A 20,090-nucleotide genomic window follows, 5' to 3' on the forward strand; every position below is an offset into this window, starting at 1 on the left:
AAGGCATAAACAAAGTCTGCCTAGTAAACGTCGGGATGTGACATCACCCCATGGGTCAGGAATGACCCAGTGCTTGCACAGGGGATCTTTATCTTTTTTTAGTGCTGGTGCAGAAGCACCAATGGTGCTGTTGGAATAACAGCCTGCTTCACAAGATGTTTGTACACGGCCCAGAGCAGAGAAGTATTGAAGAGGGTCTGTGTTTTGTGACTGCCCCTTATATAGCATGTATGCCCTGTTCATTGGACCAAAGCAAGGGTCAGCAGTACAACCTTGTGCCACTTTTCCCTTATATGAAGGACTTTCATCATACAGAAGAGCAAGGCATCTGAGTTTGTTAATATTTTTATTTATTATTTTATTTACAGAATTTATACCCCACCTTTCTGCCATCATCAGGGTCACCAAAGGGGCTAACAGATTCAAAACATACATAAGAAAAACACATCTTAAAAAGCGTTAAACCAAACAAAAGCACATCATTCAAACAATTCAAGCCAAGTACACATGCAATGCAATAAAATGCACATAGATAAAAACAGCAATTAAAAACAGGACAGGAAGGAAGGATCACTGAGGAAACACCAGATGAAACAAAAAAAATATATTCACTCGCATGTGGAAGACAACACCCTTAGAGTACTTATTTTGTTGCTTGTTTTTTGGAGGCTGCAGAGAACAGACAAAGGGAGGTGTTTTTTAGAGATGGGTCTTTTTTAAGTTTTATTGCTCAAGACCTCAGGCTAAGAACAGGGGGAAAGAAAGAAAGAAAGAAAGAAAGAAAGAAAGAAAGAAAGAAAGAAAGAAAGAAAGAAAGAAAGAAAGAAAGAAAGAAAGAAAGAAAGAAAGAAAGAAAGAAAGAAAGAAAGAAAGAAAAAGAAAGAAAGAAAGAAAGAAAGAAAGAAAGAAAGAAAGAAAGAAAGAAAGAAAAGGAAGCAAGGAAGGTGGAAGACAGCGACACAAGGGGACAGATGACTCTCTCTGGGGACAGATCTCCAGAGCTTTGGTGCCATCACTGAAAATGCTGTGTCCTGGGTTGCCACCTGCCTAATCTCAGAAGATGGAGGCACCCAAAGCAGAGTCTCAGATGAGGCAGAGAAGATGGTTCATCAGGTATGCTGATCCTAAACCATGTAGGGTTTTAAAGCTTCTACCTTGATTCTTGAAGGTTATCCGGGCTGTGTAACCGTGGTCTTGGTATTTTCTTTCTTGACGTTTCGCCAGCAGCTGTGGCAGGCATCTTCAGAGGAGTAACACTGAAGGACAGTGAACTCTGACCGTGAAAGCCTTCGACAATACTTCTACCTTGAATTGTGCCCAGAAACAGACTGGAAGCCAGTATAGATGGGCCAAGACTGGAGTGTTATAGTCCTTACCACCCATGCCAGTTTGCACGGCGCAAGTGGCACAGATGCCAGCATAAGGGTCATGGCGCCTCCTAAACCCATTCAGCCCCCAAGCTCAGGAATAGGCTGTTGATCTTTTAAATTGTAATTCTGCAGTTAATAAGTTAGGTATTCTATATGACTCCTTTTTCTCAGACTCCCTTCTCTTTGGTTCTTGTAGGTTATCCGGGCTGTGTAACCGTGGTCTTGGTATTTTCTTTCCTGACGTTTCGCCAGCAGCTATGGCAGGCATCTTCAGAGGAGTAACACTGAAGGACAGTGTCTCTCAGTGTCAAGTGTGTAGGAAGAGTAATATATAGTCAGAAAGGGGTTGGGTTTGAGCTGAATCATTGTCCTGCAAAAAGTAACAAAGGTAATGAGCTAACCATTGTCCTGTAAGTATCAAGATAATGTGCTAATGAGGGTGTGGTATGTTAATATGGAACCATTGTATCCTGAAGTGATCCTGAAGTGATCTGTTAATGTGTGAAATCCAAAGCTAATCTGCATGGCTATTGTTGACTGTAGTCTTTGTTAGTCTGGTGGTTTTCAAGACAGGAAGTCTTCTCTTTATATGGAAACCTGGATCTCCAACTGATGCAACTATATCTGCTACTCTTACAATTCGTTAACCTTTTCCCACTAGCTCCATATTACAGGGCATGATGATGGGGTGGATTTTCTCCTCATCATATCACTTCCAAGTTCTTTCTTTTCTGTATCCTTGTTATTTCTCTAAATTTGAAATTCATGCTTCTGAGTTCTTTGTTTCTTTTAATCCAAGGAAAATATTATCCTTGTTCACGTTTCCTTTTTGCCTTCCTTTTTCTTTTTCTTCACTCTTTCTGTTCTTATTCTTGGTGATTTTAATATCCATTTGAATGTTTCTGAATTCTAAATCTTCTACTCAGTATTTTCTTTTTTAGGTTATATTGCTTTAACCCTTTAGTATGACACTCCTACCAATTCTGGTAGTCAAATCTGAGATGTGGTTATCTCTTTATGATGCATTGTCTCTAATGTTATCTCTGTTCAATCACTGGATCATGAGAATATCCTACCACCCCCCCACCACACACACACACACTCAGCACTGTTGAAGGGAGCGGAGAGGCGGTACCTTAACTGGCAGATGTTGGAAGGTAGCAATAGCGTTGCTGGAGCCACTGTTGCCGCAATGTGCAGATGCAGTTACTGAGTGTGTAGTGGAACTTGGCACAAGCACAGGGTGATGTGGCCACTTGATATGGAGACTTCTCCACGAACAGGAAAATTTCAACATGTGATTTGTTTTCTCTTTGTGGAAGTAGAGTCATAATTCTATGCAAGCCCCTTCTCTGAGCTGTCCCTTATCTGCACAGACCACCAATGGTCTTAGATTGACTAAGCCAATCATTTGAAGTATCTCTGAAAAATGTGTATACACTATAGGAAAAATTCATTATGCGGAAATAGAAAATAGCATCAAAACCAAGACAATTCTATCCATACAAGGGACAAGTAAAACCACAATGTGGATTTTCAAGTCAACTTCATCACCCAGGGACAGTGAGTAGACAGAGAATACCAGCAGGCCAAGATCATATTCCTCAAGCATTCCAAAGCAGAAGAAGAAAGCAGATGGAAATGGTTGAATGAAGAAATGTGTATGTATTACAATTTTAAAATAGTGGGAATATTATGAGCAAACCTCTAGGGAAATATTTGCACTACAATTCCAATTTTGTATGGTTTGTAGGAGACAGATAAAATAGATTGGGGAACAAATCCTGCCTGCTGACTGCAAATTTTCTGTATCTCTACTAGATGTTAATTATGCACAGCGGCATGTTATGCACTCTTGCACAAAAATCTAGCCAAAGAGGTCTGCTCACTGTGGTTAGAAAGGCCATCCTCTGGTGAATTTTCTAGCAGATCACACTTCACATATTCCAAAGTGTTTGTTAAATAGGGCATTACACTGGTACAGCTTCTGTTCTTCTGGTAATACCCATTTGAACAAGAGTCTGGTTGGCTTGTTCATTTGCATTTCAAACACCTTGAAAGTAAACATGCTGTACATTTCAAGTATTCATTACTTAATGGGGGAGGGGGACAGAAAACTTCAGCAGTTGTTCACTGCTGTGCTGACTCATGAATTGATGGCATGCGTTTATAACCCGCTTCAGGGGTTTAATTTAAAATGTTCTAAAATAGCGTGCAGCAACACACGGATAACAGTGGAGAAAATTGGTCTGACAGGAGATTAGCAAAGGGACAGAAGTGGATCATGAATGAATACTATCCTCTTTGTATCCTTGGAAAGTCTGACAACTGATCAAAGCTCTGGGTGGTTATAAGTACTTGTTGCCACCATTTGTAAGTACACACATTGCGTTAGCAATCTGGCAGGTCTGACTTCTATCTCTGACTTATTGAACTAAATTTCAGAGGAGGAGGAAAGAGAGAGAGAGAAGCCATGACTGCAGGCTTGCTCATTGACATATAGTTTTCTAAATCTTCAAGTTACTAAAATGCTACCAGTATTTTATTCACAAAGTAACTACTACAAAAATTGTTTTAAAGTTTGCAGTCAGCCCTGCATCTCAAGGGCAGTTGATAACACTAGTAAGGGTAATGAAGAATCTTTCTATTTGCCTATAAGGCATTTGGCAAAAAGCAAGGAACACCCATATAGCAGTGCAATCCTAAACAGACTTACACCCTTGTAAACATATTGCATTTAGGAACATATTATTAGTATAAATTAGGTGTAAATCCTATCTAGGTGAATGAATGGCCATTTTACCTCCCCCTCCCTTTCCTCTGATGGGCGGGAAGGCAGCATGGTATAGCCCAATCTAACCCAAGCTAAGCATGGTTAGTACTTGGATGAACCGTGGTTAATACAGGTTTGCCTACCTTAGGGATACCAACCTCCAGGTACTAGCTGGAGACCTCCTGCTATTACAACTAATCTCCAGCCGAAAGAGATCAGTTCACCTGGACAAAATGGCCGCTTTGGCAATTGGACTCTATGACACTGAAGTCCCCCCTCCCCATACCCCCCCTTTTCAGGCTACACCCCAAAAACTTCCTGCCGGTGGCAAAGAGGAATCTGGCAACCCTAGCCTACCTCCAGGTGGGGCCTGGAGATCTCCCAGAATTACAGCTGACTAAAACAAGCCCAACTGCACAATCAGTTCCCATTAAGGAAATGGCTGCTTTGGAGAGTGGACTCTAGCATTATACCCTGCCGAGGTCCCTCCCATCCCCAAACCCTGCCATCCCCAGACTCTACCCCTGAAATCTCCAGGAATTTCCCAACCTGGAGTCAGCAACCTATTAATAAACCAACTTCAATCTACAGCTTCAGACAGTTTCAGGCAAACTACAGTTTGACAACCTTAACTATCCATAATTAATGAGCAGGTACAAATGTTGGTTCTGTGTGAAGTCTGAACCAAGCAAGAAAGGGAAAGGTCCTTTTTTAAAGACTTGCAATCTAGCCCTTGTACGTTCTTTGCAAATAATTGCTATTTTCTCTGTCTCCCCTCCTCTCTACACACATTTACTTCCTGTAACCATGCCAAAGTGTATTAGCACACATAAGTCAGAACAGCAGTAAAAATTATACTCCCTTGGGCCATAGTCAATGAAATTAAAGGATGAAATTAGACGAGGTTGGTACTGAGGGATGAAATTGCATGCAGTACTATGTTAATGTAGCATAGAATCAACGTGTAGCATTTGCCAATGCAGAAAGTTAGACTTTATATTGCTGGCTGCATTTCATAAAGTGCAGGATAATTTAATGTTCACACAATAATATTTGTAGCCGTGAAAATTAAGACAACTAAAATTATGACAAGGATGATCAACTATTATGGTTCAGCTATAAAAGACTGATGGGGGCATATATACTCAAATACCACCCACCAAAAAATTAAATACTTCTATATTTTCCCATGGTTGGGTCCTTATTGCCATTTTAGTAACATATAACCCTAACCATGGAGCGACTGGAAAAGGAAACAGATTCTGACCACAAGAGGTTTCCTCATTCAGCTCTTTATTTTGTTTTGGACAGTGAAATGGTTGGCTGATCTCCTGTAGATTCTGAGCTTCACAGAGAATGCCAAAGCTCTATTTACTGGAAACTAATGATACTAAAAATGTCCAATTAGCTTAAAAGGTTGCCATTTAGTGAACAAAAAGAATGGTCTTCTGTGATCATTCCACTTAAATACTCTAATTTTACTTTAATTATTGTGCATCATTAGATCTTTGACTCTTCTAAAACCTCTGGGTTTTTCCCCCAATCCTTTTTTCTGCCGCTAGTCCTAATACTGCAGCTAATTTTCTCTTCTTCTCTGTTCATTTCCTTCTGTTTCACTAACATTCAGAGCCCTGTGTTCTTACTCGTTTCAATCTGCACAGCTTGTCTGCTGCCTGTTTGCCACCCATTGTGAAGAGTAGCATTTGAGTGGAGCTGGATCATCCTTCCAGCTGTCCTTGGAGCTCTCATGGGAAGAAAGCAGAAAAGGTCCTTGCAACATTTCCTTCCAAATCTTACAGAAATACTGTGAATTACAGAAATATGAGAATCCTTTCTCTTCACAGGAGCTAACCTAGCTGTTTCCATGCATTCCTGTGCATTGAGTTTCTTTTGGATAAAGAAACCGGGTCTCAGGTTCAATCCCTGGCATCTCCAGTTAAAAGGATCAGATGACAGGTGATGTGAAAGACCTCCATCTGCCTGAGATCCTGGAGAGCCGCTGCCCCATCTGAGTAGACAATACTGATGCTGATGGACCAAGGGGGTCTGAATCTGTATAAGGCAGCTTCGGGTGTTCGTGCGTTCAAATTTAGGACTGCCTTTTTTAAAGGAATGTTCACTAATGCAACTGGTTCAACAATCAAGTGTGACAAGTTCTATATGCTAGCAGCTAGATATTTTAAGGTCTCATTTATTCATTTTCCTACTGACTCCCAATAAAAGCCATGGATCAATTACTGGCAATTGTCATGAATTTTAGAAGAACAGATCAGCAGAGTTATTGTTTTGCAGGCAAGATCTTACTTTATCAGGTAAACAAGGCAGATGTAAGAGTCTCCTATCCTGGATATCTCTGGTGGGGATATATTGTCTTAAATGCCTAGTTCTAGATGATTATTGTTCCTATGCAACCCTAGGCATGCTGTTATAGCAGTAATTTTCACTTTATTTAACTGCTCTTACTCCCAGAAGTTAGACTTAGAAAGATGCAGCTGTTTGGAATTCCACTGTTAGGCTGCTGTCCTAATCGCACTAAGTGCCATCGAGTGAGTGGACATGTTTAGAATTGCACTGTTAGTCTCTTGCAGCAAAGAAAACCAAGTCTTGTGGTACTTTAAAGATTAACTTATTGTAGCACGAGCTTCTGTAGGCAAAAGCCTATTTCACAAGATGCATAAACAGGGAAGAATGTATATAATTGTCTTAAAGTAAAAAGTAGAAATTACTAAAATATTTAGCTGGTATACTAGTATTGTTACTGAATTTTGCTGACGAGCTGTTTCAGTCAGAAAACCCTGGGTTCAGACATAGGAGTACCTGCTCAAGATGAAATTGCAGTTGTCTTTTCTTTCTGCCCATGTTAGTCAAGTTCAGTAGAGTCATTACTTTAAAACTGACATTTGTATTTTGTATCAGTTGCATAGAAATGGTGTAAAAATGACATGAAAACATGAAAATGGTCCCAAAACAGTATTAAAAAAGCAACTAATTGGAAACACATAGGGTTGCCAGGTACCCCCAGCAGCTGGTGAGTGGTGGGAGGTGAAAAACACCTAGGCCTGCATCACCAGCAATGACAGGATGCTCTGGTACTTGGGCAAAAACTCTGTGCTAGACAGGGTTGCCTGACCCCCGCCAGGAGGTGGGATCTCCATTTTGGGGTCCCTCCCTTCAGTGCCATCCAGCTGGCCAGTGGGGATCTTACCAGGCTTAAAATGAGGTCTAGGCATCGAAATCGCCAGAACGATGATGTAACTTCTGGAAGTGATGTCACCACATAGGTGCCGTTGAGGGAGACATTCTGGTATTTGGGCAAAACTCTATGGTAAAAACAGCTTGCACAGTAGAGTTTTTGCCCAAATACCAGAGCTTCTCCCTTGACATCACCTCCACTGCTGGTAAGTCCCTCCTTACCAACCCATCCCCTGCCAGTTGCCAGGGAGCTAGCAACCCTAATGGTAGAAGTCATTTTTACCATAGAGTTTTTGCCCAAATACCAGACCATCCTTGCATGGCCAGTGACACAATGGCATCACTTCTGATGCATGCCAGAAGTGACATCACCGCATTGCTGCTGATGCAAGCCAAGGCCCGGTTTTACACTAATCAGGAAGCTTTGATTAACTGAGTCAAATTGGTTTGGTTTGATCAAACTGTATGGCCATGAGTCAAAACTGATTATTCGCTGAAGTCAATAAACATATGGAACCAGAGTCCACCCCCCACAAAGTCCATAAGCTTCCTATGAAGATATCAACAAATGTTTTCACCTTTCAAGTACCTATTGTTTAGACTGTGAGATCTAAACCTTATAACCCTGTATTATCTTAAACAATAAAAGTTACTACCAAGAAAAAAGCAGGGCTGTTAAAAATCCACAATATAACTATGTCTCTTTTTAAATTAAAAAAGTCCCCCCCCACACACAAACACAACCAAAACTCCAAAGCAAAAAACAAACAAACAAAAAACTGCATTTTCAAATCCTCGTTTAGGGAGTGATGCAAGCAAATACACCAAAACAGCTGCAGTAATTGGCTAAAAATTACCACATTTAATGATACAAATTATACCAGTGATGTTTAATGAGAGCTGCAGTTTGCAGCATCTAAGAGCAAAATTCAACACACTCATTTAAACTGTGTCATTGACCTCCCTAGTTTAATACCCTGTTAATCTTTGAAAATTGGAAACAAATGCTTCAATTAAGACACAATTAATTGGCAATTAATTTAACAATAAACAGATGGCCAGACAGCAAATCCTCCTATAATTGAATCACTGTCAATGTGGAAGAATCTATGGCTTTTATTTCCACCAAAAAAAAGGGGGGGGATGAAATGTATGCTTTTAGCATGGACAATTTTTTTTTTTGTTAAAAAAATAGTGATTTGATTTGGATAATTTAATTTTCTTTAATGTTTTGTGTTCATTTAGGAACATATTCTAGGGAGGATTTTGGGGTGAATCCCCCATCAAGAAGCCATGGGGAAGATCTACAAGTAAGGTTTTGGAGAGAAAGTGGGCTAGATAAACTAATAGCTTTAATAAGGCTACTTTGTATGTTTGCTTTGAGCAAGTTTTGGCAGCAGGTCCTTAGGGCACTTACTGAGATGGGTAGTTCAACCGACAGCAGGTCCTTAGGGCACTTACTGAGATGGGTAGTTCAACCGATGATTTTGGGGGTCCAGCAGCAGCTAAGCCCTCTCCAATGTAAGAATTTAAACAGATGCTAAAAGACGTCATACTAATTGATGACTATAACCACTCAGATAAAAGTAATGTAAAGATAAATGCCTTTGTGCATTTTATCTTAAGCTGATGTAGATGAGACAGAGCAATGGACTTTTTATCTTATTCCAGTGGGAATGTTCATCTTGCATGCTTATGGAAAAAGGGCTAGATGACAGAAAACATATGAATTTCACCATAGCCCATATGCAATCGAGGGCTCGCTTTAGTCTTTCAGTAAACCACACAGTAGGCTTTTCTGCATTTTCTTTTGTCAGTTCTGGCCCCGTACTGGTTTGGTTTATCCCTTGATTTCTGCACACATTTTGTGCTTTTAATTTTCACTTCTCTCCCCTCCCCCTCCCCCGCCATTCCTGGGGTTTTTTTTCTGGTTCTTTTGGGATCACTTTTGCCCAACCTTTTTCTGGAAGCTGATTTTGAGTCACCTTTTTCCTCATGTACTATGTTTCTGTCAGTTTTCTTTGTCCTGCCCACTCCCACCCATCTCCAACCCACATTTTTCGATGATTTGACTGTGGTGGTCAAACCTCCCCCCACCCTGAAGAGCAGGGATTTTCTTTTCTTTTTAAATAAAATATTGATGTATTGCTTGAGTGTTGTAACAATAGGATCCACAGGTTCTCTGAGATCCCAACTTTCATTTGAAAAAGCACTAAGTCTCCAGCCTCTTCCCTTGCAGAGGTATGCCTTTTCCCTTCTATCTCTGCAAGAGAAGAAGCTAGGGACTCACTTCTTTAGAAAAGGGGAAGTATTGCGGTACCACCGATGATGACAGCACACTCCCTTGAAAATCCTCATTATTGAAGACATGTGAGGAGGAAAATAAACTGTCTCATAACTGTGAAAATGCAGAGGGAGGGCAGACTTGTGGAAGAGCCATGTCCAAATCGATTCCACTGCTTGTGGATCAACACCCAAGAAAATCAAGAGTAAGTCTAGTATGTGGGAAAGCCCAAAGTAATGTCTAGAACATACCTGTCTTTAAACAATTGCCAAATTAGAGGAAAGTGATCTAACTGTGCTAATAATCTTCATAGAGAATCATGTTCAGATTGAGAATGCTGCCCTGAGGGCCATCTTTTTCATGCTCAAAACGCTTAGAATAATTAGAGCAAATTGTGAACATAGAATCTGAAGTTCATCAGAAAGTTTAGTGTAAAGACAGGTAAACTATCCATTATTGTGAAAGGTTCCCAAGGAGGTTGTATTTCCATCTTACATCGTAAACATTCTCACTGTGATGCGGGGGGGACGGGGACCATCAATACCAACAGTACAATCCTAAACAGAGTTTGTAGAGTATAATTGCTATAGATTCGACTACAAGTTTTGTTTTGTTTTTAAAGAAATTTTTGCTTATTGCCTACTTATTGCCTATCTGTCCTGTCATGAACAGGTCTATGTGGAATCCTTCTCAAGTCTATTTGATAGGGTTTACTCTAAGGAAAGTGTTCTTAGGATGGCACTGCAAGTGACCAGTTGTATTAAAAGTTATACTGGATGTCAGCAATCTATTATAGGAATCTAAATAAAGAGAGCACTGACAACGTGGTTGCAGAAACAAAATTACAAAGCATTTATACTCAATGCCTACAATTCAGTCCAGACTAGAATGGCTATGACAATATTAGTTCAGCACAGTCCAGCACCGTGAGAGAGCCTGAGCGCAGCATTAACTAGAATGATAGACTAGGGAGACCTGAGATCTTTGTTTAGGTATGAAGTTCACTGAGTTTAATCCAAACATCCTACAAGTAGCCTTCTTCTAGCCTAAAGTGCCTTCCTCTGACTTAAGTTTTTTTCAATGGAAAAAACTACTTAAATTGGAAAACGCTTCCTTAAATTGGAGGAAGACTTCAAACTTGAGCCAAAAGGGAAGGTGGGGTATAAATATTTAAATAAGGAAACTTTGCCCAGTGAAGTTGTCAGAGAGGGATAGGATCAACCCCACTGTGTGGTCATGGGCAAGTTACTGTCTCTCGCCTAATCTCCCTCCCAGGTTTGTTGCGATGATGCAGTGAGATAAGCCTATGTACTCTTTTCTGGAAAGGCTACAAATATAGCAGATAAAATAATAACAATAAACACAGAGATTGAGCAGCTGCAGTATCAGGACAGTTGCTGCAATGTTTTGAAATGGATGCCAGTCATCACATGGTGTTCAGCCACAAACTGTTAAGATTCAAGGTATCTGGGGCATTTAGCTCCCAGTTAGATACCAAGGCAAGTAGTCAGTAGTCTACTTGCCTTGTAGTCAGGCAATTAGGGATTTAAAAGTGCATTGGCATTAGAGCAAACACCTAATCAGACAAGTTGTTCAGCCTGAAAAACTGAGTCTTTATAGGGTCTGGTGGACAGGAATTGATCTTTGAATGTTGAGTCAGGTGGCAAGGCTGGCTTGGTTCAAAGATATTGAATATTGAAATTAAGTTTGTGTTAGATCCAAGAAACATGTTGCTAAATATTCTGCCAGATAACAGACCAAAAACATAGAAGGAACTATTTAAGTATATGATGACAGCGTCAAGAGTGGAGAACACAAGAAAGTAGTATACAGAAGATTCTCCAGATGCAGCTGGATTGGCAAATAAAGTAGCAAAATATGTAACTGACATCTTTAGTGCACAATAGATCAATCTCTGAGTTTTATGATAAGTGGAAATTATTATTTTATTATATAGCTGTTAATTAATAAAAAATAACAGAATGTAAGAATTTAAGTTACAAATCTATTGTAAAATATAAAAACATAATTATCCAAAGAATGTATAATCAAACTGAAACTATAGTTCGTTCCAGTATAATGTAAGAAGCTGAGGTTTATGTCTCTGTATGTCTTGTTAATCCATTTGAATTTTTTATAGAGAGAGAGATAGAGACATGGCATGCAAACTAAGCCATGCATCAGTTTTAAAAGAACCAGAGACAAGCCATTCATCAAAGCAAAAAATTAAAATAAAAAAATAAAGAAGTAACTAATGTTATTTGGCTAAAGAAAGACAGGCTAGATAAAGAATGGGCATTGATTTTATAATTTGTACAAACTCATTGTGCACAGGGATTTTAAAAAAATCTTCATTTATCATCCTGTGACAACATTGCTTAAACCTAATATTCTCTCAATTGTGCAGAATATTTTGTTTCTTGTTTTCTTTCATCTGTTCTTGAAAGTAACAATTCTAGAGAATATTTTTTTTTAAATTTAGGTTTAAATATTTCTCTTTGATACTCAAAATATCAGAGAATGTCTCTTAAAAGTTGTACAATCTACATAACAAAGGCATCCAGGAAAATATATCCGGAGACGAACGATAGCGGGGCATGCAAGCGATCACAAGCAACGTTGCCTGGTTCTTAATGTTCCGACCATCTGTTTCTGGGCACAGTTCAAAGCGCTGGTCAGCATCCTTGAAGGACCACCTCCTCCTGTACTGTCCAGCCCACCAGTTTGGACCCTCTTCCCAAATCCTGCTGCCTGTGCCCCTGTACGCAGACGTGAGGAGGGGAGCAACTAAAGAAAAGGCTTTTTCAGTGGAGGCGCTTACTGTTTACTGAAGTCACCTGTGGTGCTCCTGATTCAGCTGCTGTTACCAAATATTAGACTTGAGTACCTGCTCGGGATAGGATGTTTTCCGTGAAGGTGCTATGGCTGTTCATGGGGGGCTTGCTGGGCACTATCTTTGTTGTCCTTTTGATACCAGGTGAAGACCTTTTTATTTCAATTAGCATCCTGTTAATGGTGTTCTGTTCCCTTTTAGAACCCCCCTCACGTTTTAGCTGTCTTATAGCTTATCTGTTGCACCATACTTTTATGTTTTATCTGTTGATCTGGGAAACTGCATTGCTCTGATGACATGGGGATTTTACTTTTATGCTATTTTAATGCTAATGTACTTTATTCTGGTGCTGCTATTTATACTATTATTGGCTGCTATTTATGCTGTTTTAATACACCCTATGTTCTGGTGTATTTAATTATTTTATAATGCGGTATTTTATTTTATTGCTATTTGTTGTCTTAAGCAATTTTAATGGTGGGATATACATATTTTAGATGAATAAATGAAAGGCTCATATAAGAAAATCAACCTTCTGGTCTCTTTAAAACCATATGTACATTTCAGGTAGAGACCAGAAAAACAAACATCTCTTTCAAAGAATCACGTGAGCACACACACACACATAACAATGATTACAAAATATGCTTTAAATTGGGGAGGGGCTGTGGCTCAGTGGTGGAGCCTCTGCTTGGCATGCAGAAGGTCCCAGGTTCAATCCCTGGCATCTCCAGTTAAAGAGGCTGGGCAAGTAGGTGATGTGAAAGTCCCCTGCCCGAGACCCTGGAGAGCTGCTGCCAGTCTGAGTAGGCAATACTGACTTGGATGGACCAAGGGTCTGGTTCAGTATAAGGCAGCTTCATGTGTGTTCATGTGTGTGAGCACATTTGCTATCCACTCATGTCCTGCCTCTATCACAATCACACCAGAGAACCCAGAAAAGATCTCACAGCAAAATCGAGCAGTTAATCCTCGTGGATCCAGCTCTTTTCTAATGAACTAAGCACTTCAGAAATTTAGGTATGTTATTTGCGATTTATATCTTTGCAGTCTAGTGACTTCTGCCAGATGTACGGTATATATATGAAGCAATCTTCAAGCTCTTTAGAAAAAAAGATATTTCAAGAGCATTTTTCCTTTATTCATAAACCAGTCCCTGACTTGCACATCAACACACACAAATCCCTTTAGGGCTGTTTCCACTGTAACAATTTAAGCTCACAGACAGACTTTTTAAAGCGATTGCATGAGTGCCTCCATGTGGGAAAGTTATATGAAGGCCACAACATTCCCCAAATCTATCTGTGAGCAGAAGCTGAAATTTCGAGGCATGAATGTGTGCTCAGAACTTTGTTAATTATGATATGTTAGTCCAGATATGGGGGGAAAATACATTTCTGAAATTTAGAAGAAGGCTTTCAGTCTCCTGGTTATTCTGGTACCTAGCTGTATACATGCACATACATGCAGATTGTAAGTGTGTTCACGGTAACAATATTCACAGTACTGGGACATGAAAAAGAAAACCAGACAGTGAGAAATGTGCACAGATTGTATAATTAATGACAAAACTAATGAATGAATCCAGTGGGGGATAAATTACTGTATTTTGTTGCATCTATAGAACTGCAAGCTTTCCATTTTGCACCAGATAACTGCTTTTGAATAGCTGAAGAAGAAAGATGCCTACAAAGTGCATCACATGGTATGCATTCTTCACAGTTTATTTAATCTTCCTTTGTTTTCTGTTTCGCCCACACTTTTGTGATAGGAAAATTGTACAACTAAGTTTCCCTGCTGTATAGACTCAAGAGAAATAATTAGAATACTGCAGCAATCTAAGTCGTATGCTAAGAAGTGAAGCACTAATACTTCTTGGAAAGAAAGAAACCCTCAACCAAGAGGACAGAACATCTGTGGCCGTAATAGAATTTGAATATCCAGGAGTTTCCCAACCCTAGCAAAGATCGGAAATCCTAGCAAGGACTCTCCTGCAATGAGAGAGAGCACTTGGTATGGTTTCCAGTAAAGTGGAGGTTCTAGCAGGGGGGCACAGCTATTGTATACCCTTGACCAAAGAACAGTACACTCCTTCTATCTGGGATGGTCGTCCTCTTCCACCAAGTGCGCAGCTTTGGGAGGGATGCACATGGAGCGGTGAGTGAGGTAGGGGACACCCGCCTAGCCAGCCAGATCAGCCAAATCAACCCTGGCGATCAATGGGGTGTCAGATGTTGCAGCCAGATCGCCCTCACATCCGTTTCCCGTAAAGTGAAAGGTTTAAGTGCAAAAAAATCTACATTCCCAGAGAGCACTTTCCTGCTTTGCTCCCTTGAACATTGGATGAATTCTTTTTCTCTTTTCCCAATGTCTGGGCAATATTTCTTTTGCCTTAGTGAAGGAAAAGGACAGCTCACGGAATTCACTGGGGCTTATTTCATTTCTCTCCCTGATTACACACCCAGACCCCTTTTCTCTCAGTTTTCTGTTTCTTTATTTTTACATTTCACTGTTCTTTAGATGCCTGTGGGGCTTGGTGAGAATCTTTGTCAGGGTGTTTGGGGTGGCTCTCAGCAGGGGGAAGGGTGATCTGGAGAAAGAGCCATGAGTATTTTGCACTTGTGGACGGTAGTATCCAACTCATATGATGCTGCCCCACCTCTAATATATATCTTTGTGGTTTCACTGGCTTAAAATAGGAGGGAAAGCCGTAGGGGAGGCTACACAACTGACAGCTTTTGTGGGAGGTAAGATATCAACATCCTGTTGACTCTGAAAGACCTATATTGTTTATAGGGATGCCAGCCGCCAGGTGGGACCTGGGACTCCCCTGGAATTACAGTTCCTCTCCAGACTACAGAGATCAGTCCCCCTGGAGACAATGGATGCTTTGTGGGTAGAGTCTATGGCATTGTAGCCACTGAGGTCCCTGTTCTCCTCAGGCTCCATCCTCCAATCTCCAGGAGTTCTTCAACCTGAAGCTGTGAAAAAAAAACAAAAAACTATCCTTGCAATTGCTGGGGGGACCTGGCAACCCCAATAATATTTTTACAGTTAGTTTGTTCTGGGTTTTGCCACCACATGTTCCATACAACTCAATAAATAGGGTTGCTGAACTTTTGATGGTGATAGAATTTGGCTCTTTGAAAGACAACCCACCACAAGGACCTTATTTCTAGGTGATGGAAAGAATAAAAAGAAGAGTTGGTTTTTATGAGCCAACTTTCTCTACCATTTAAGGAAGAATCAAACTGGCTTACAATCACCCTCCCTTCTCCTCCCCACAACAGACACCTTGTGAGGTAGGTGGGGCTGAGAGAATTCGGAGCAAACTGTGACTAGCCCAAGACTAGCTGGCTTCATGTGTAGGAGTGGGGAAACCAACTCAGTTCTTCAGATTAGAGTCCAATGCTCATGTGGAGGAGTGGGGAATCATACCCAGTTCTCCAGATTAGAGTCCACCATTCCTAAACACAGCTCTTAAACACTATGCCACGCTGGCTTGAAAAGGGCCTTGAAAAAATAGTGGATTCACAGAGTTCCTTGAATGCAAATTTATTCTATAGATGTGCATTTTATACTTCTACAGCCAGCATGGCAAGGTGACCTTGGGGCAGTCAAACCCTCTCAGCTTAACCTACTTCAGAGGGTTATGTGAGGATAAAATGGGGAAAAGGAGAACCAGGTATGCAACTTTGAGCTCTTTGGAGGAAGGGTGGGATAAAAATGGGCTAGATAGATAATCATTAGGAGTAAAAATATAAGGACAGAATTTTATTCCTTTTAATCATAGAATCATAGAGTTGGAAGGGATCACCAGTGTCATCTAGTCCAAACCCCTGCACAATGCAGGAAATTCACAACTATTTTCTCACCACAACCCCAGTGACCCATACTCCATGCCCAGATGATGGCCAAGGTGCCCTCCCTCTCATGGTCTGCCTAAGGTCATAGAATCAGCATTGCTGAAAGATGGCCATCTAGCCTCTGCTTAAAAACCTCCAGGGAAGGAGAGCTTACCACCTCCTGAGGAAGCCTGTTCCACTGAGGAACCACTTTAACTGTTAGAAAATTCTTCCTAATGTCTAGATGGAAACTCTTTTGATTTAATTTCAACCCATTGGTTCTGGTCCGACCTTCTGGGGCAACAGAAAACAACTCTATATGACAGCCCTTCAAGTACTTGAAGATGGTTATCATGGGCAAGGTCTGCTGGGCAAAACCCAACATGGCTTCTGTAAGGATAGGTCTTGTCTCACTAACCTATTAGAGTTTTTTGAAAGTATCAATAAGCATGTGGACAGGAATGAGCCTGTGAATATTGTGTATTTGGTAGGGCTGTCAAAAAAAAAAATTCGGTACAGTTCGGATTCGGCCGAATTTGGCCCTTGTGGGTTTGGTACGTGCCGAAGTCCGAACTCCCCCACTTCGGATCCGTTCAATTCGGCGGGAATTCAAAATTCGGAAAAAAAATTCGGCCGAATAAAGCCATTAAAAACACAATCGCGCCTTTCCGCGGCTCGGGGGGGGGCATTTTTGAGCTTAGAGGTCCCAAACTTTCAGCAGAGCTTCAAAGGACGTATATTGAAAAACTCCCCAAGTTTTGTAAAGATTGGGTCAGGGGGGCTGAGATATGGGCCCTGAAAGGGATCCCCCCCACCCTGAATGTCCATCTCTCAGCAGAGCTTGCCCCCCACCACAAAGCTCCCAGCCCCGACAAACAGCTGATGAGAGCAAGGGCGGGGCAGGTGGTAAGAACTTTGCAAAGCAACACAACTGAAAAGCAACACCTTTGCAAACATGCAAAGGGCGGGGCAGGTGTGAAGAATTTTGCAAAACAATACAACTGCAAAGCAACACAAACACGCAACGCAACACCTTTGCAACAGTGCAAAGCAACACCTGACACCTGGGAGTTTGCATACCATGGAAAGGGACAGAGGCAGCTAGCTATGCATAATGAGCAGGAGGGGGTGGAATTTCTCCTTTTGCATTGGACTTGGGACCAGGCAGATGCATTCTTTAAGTCACCATTTGAAAACCAGTTTTGAGCAAGCATCAAAATAACCTAACTGATCTTATGAATGAGGAAAAACCTGAAGAATAAAAATGAAGCCCCCCCTCAAACCAGGGAGAGAGAGACTGGAGGGGGAACACACACCCCAGGCAGAACGGCAAAAGCCCCCTTTGGCTTCCCCCCCCCCACCCACAGAAACTTCTCCCTCCCCCCACACACACACAGACTCTGCTTTCCCCCCCACACACACACAGAAAAGAAAAAAATTATAGATTAAAGCCCCCAAAGGGGTCTTACTGTGGCTGTCTTCTGTTCCAGCAGGAGGGGCTGGGAGGCTGGGTAATCCAATATGATTCCATTTGTATCCAATATAAGATCCATATGTATGCATCTCTCGAGGGTGATCCATTCATCCCAATAGGGAAAAGGGGAAAGCCCATATCTCGGGGGGCCCTGACCCAATGTTTACAAAACTTGGGTGGTCTCTTAAAAAGCCTTGTCTGAAGCTCCGCTGAAAGTTTGGGGTCGGCACACCCAAAAATGCGCCCCCTGCAGCCACGGAAAGAGAAAAGGGGGGGAGCCGATATTTCAGCCCCCACTGAACCCATCTTTACAAAACTTGGGTGGTCTCTTAAGAGGGATTGTCTGAAGCTATGATAAAAGTTTGGGGGCTGCACCCCCAAAAAAGCGCCCCCTGCAGCCACGAAAATGGAAAAGGGGGGAGAGGAAAAAGGGGTGGAGCCCATATCTCGGGACCCCCTGACCCAATGTTTACAAAACTTGGGGGGTATCTTAAGAAGCCTTGTCTGAAGCTCCGCTGAATGTTTGGGGTCGGCACACCCAAAAATGTGCCCTCTGCAGCCATGGAAAGAAAAAGGGGGTGGAGCCCATATCTCGGGACCCCCTGACCCAATTTTTACAAAACTTGGGTGGTCTCTTAAGAAAACTTGTCTGAATATCCCCTGAAAGTTTGGGGTCTGTACCCCAAAAAATGCACCCCCTGCAGCCACAAAAGGAGCGAATGTGCACAAGCACCCCCTCACACACACATGAGGATTTCCCTCTCTCTATCTCTTTCCCCGGCTGGCCGCACATTAGCTGATTCCTCCAGTACTCAATCCTGACTGATTGGCCAAAAGAAGACCCAGCTTGGCCACCGATTGGCCGGGGGAGGAGACTGCTGCTTACTGAAGGTTATGCTGCTTATTGACTGCCCCAAATTGGCCAAATTTATTCGCGAACTCCCGAACTCGCTGAATTCGGCCCCCCCGGTTGCCCGCCAGTTTTGAGTTCGGTTCCTCCCGAACTAAAAACCGCCGAATCAAGGGAAATTCGGCTGATTTTCAGTTCGGGCCGAACCGAATTGACAGCCCTAGTATTTGGATTTCCAAAAAGCTTTTGACAAAGTCCCCCACCAAAGACTGCTAAGCAAACTTCATAGTCAAGGGATAAGAGGACCAGTCCTCTTATGGATTGAGAGCTGGCTGAAAAATAGGAAGCAGAGAGTAGGAATCAATGGTCAGTTCTCACAATGGAGGGATGTGAGCAGTGGGGTGCCTCAGGGATCTGTGTTGGGACCGGTGCTTTTCAACCTGTTCATCAATGACCTGGAGTTGGGGTTAAACAGTGAAGTAGCCAAGTTTGCAGATGACACCAAATTATTTAGGGTGGTTAAAACAAAATCGGACTGTGAAGAGCTCCAGAAGGATCTCTGCATACTGGAAGAATGGGCATTAAAATGGCAAGTGAGATTCAATGTAAGTGTAAAGTGATGCATATTGGGACAAAAAATCCCAACTTCACATATACACTGATGGGATCTGTGCTGGCAGCGACAGACCAAGAAAGGTATCTTGGGGTGGTAGTGGATAGCTCAATGAAGATGTCAACCCAGTGTGTGGCTGCTGTAAAAAAGGCAAATTCCATGCTGGCTATAATTAGATGAGGAATAGAGAATAAAAGTGCTGATATCATACTACCCTTGTACAACTCTATGGTGAGACCACACTTCTGGTCACCAGTTCTGGTCACCACACCTAAAAAAGGATATTACAGAGCTTGAGAAGGTGCAGAAAAGAGCAACCAAAATGATTAGGGGACTAGAGCAACTGTCCTATGGGGAGCGGTTAAGACGCTTAGGGCTGTTTAGCTTGGAAAGAAGGTGGCTGAGGGGGAGACATGATAGAGGTCTATAAAATTATGCATGGTTTGGAGAGAGTGGACAGCGAGCAGTTTTTCTCCCTCTCCCATAATACTAGAACACGGGGTCGTCTGCTAAAGCTGGAGGGTGAGAGATTCAAAACAGATAAAAGGAAGTATTTTTTCACGCAACACATAGTTAAATTGTGGAACTCCCTGCCCCAGGAAGTGGTGATGGTTGCCAGCTTGGAGGGCTTTAAGAGGGGAGTGGACATATTCATGGAGGAGAGGGGTATTCATGGCTGTTAGTTAGAATGGATATTAGTCATGCTGCATACCTATTCTCTCTAGTATCAGTGGAGCCTGCCTATTATTTTGAGTGCGGTGGAACACAGGCAGGATGGTGCTGCTGCACTCGTCTTTTTGGGGGGCTTCCTAGAGGCACCTGGTTGGCCACTGTGTGAACAGACTGCTGGACTTGA

Source organism: Euleptes europaea, chromosome 15 (assembly GCF_029931775.1).
Source record: "Euleptes europaea isolate rEulEur1 chromosome 15, rEulEur1.hap1, whole genome shotgun sequence".
Classification (NCBI taxonomy): Eukaryota; Metazoa; Chordata; class Lepidosauria; order Squamata; family Sphaerodactylidae; genus Euleptes; species Euleptes europaea.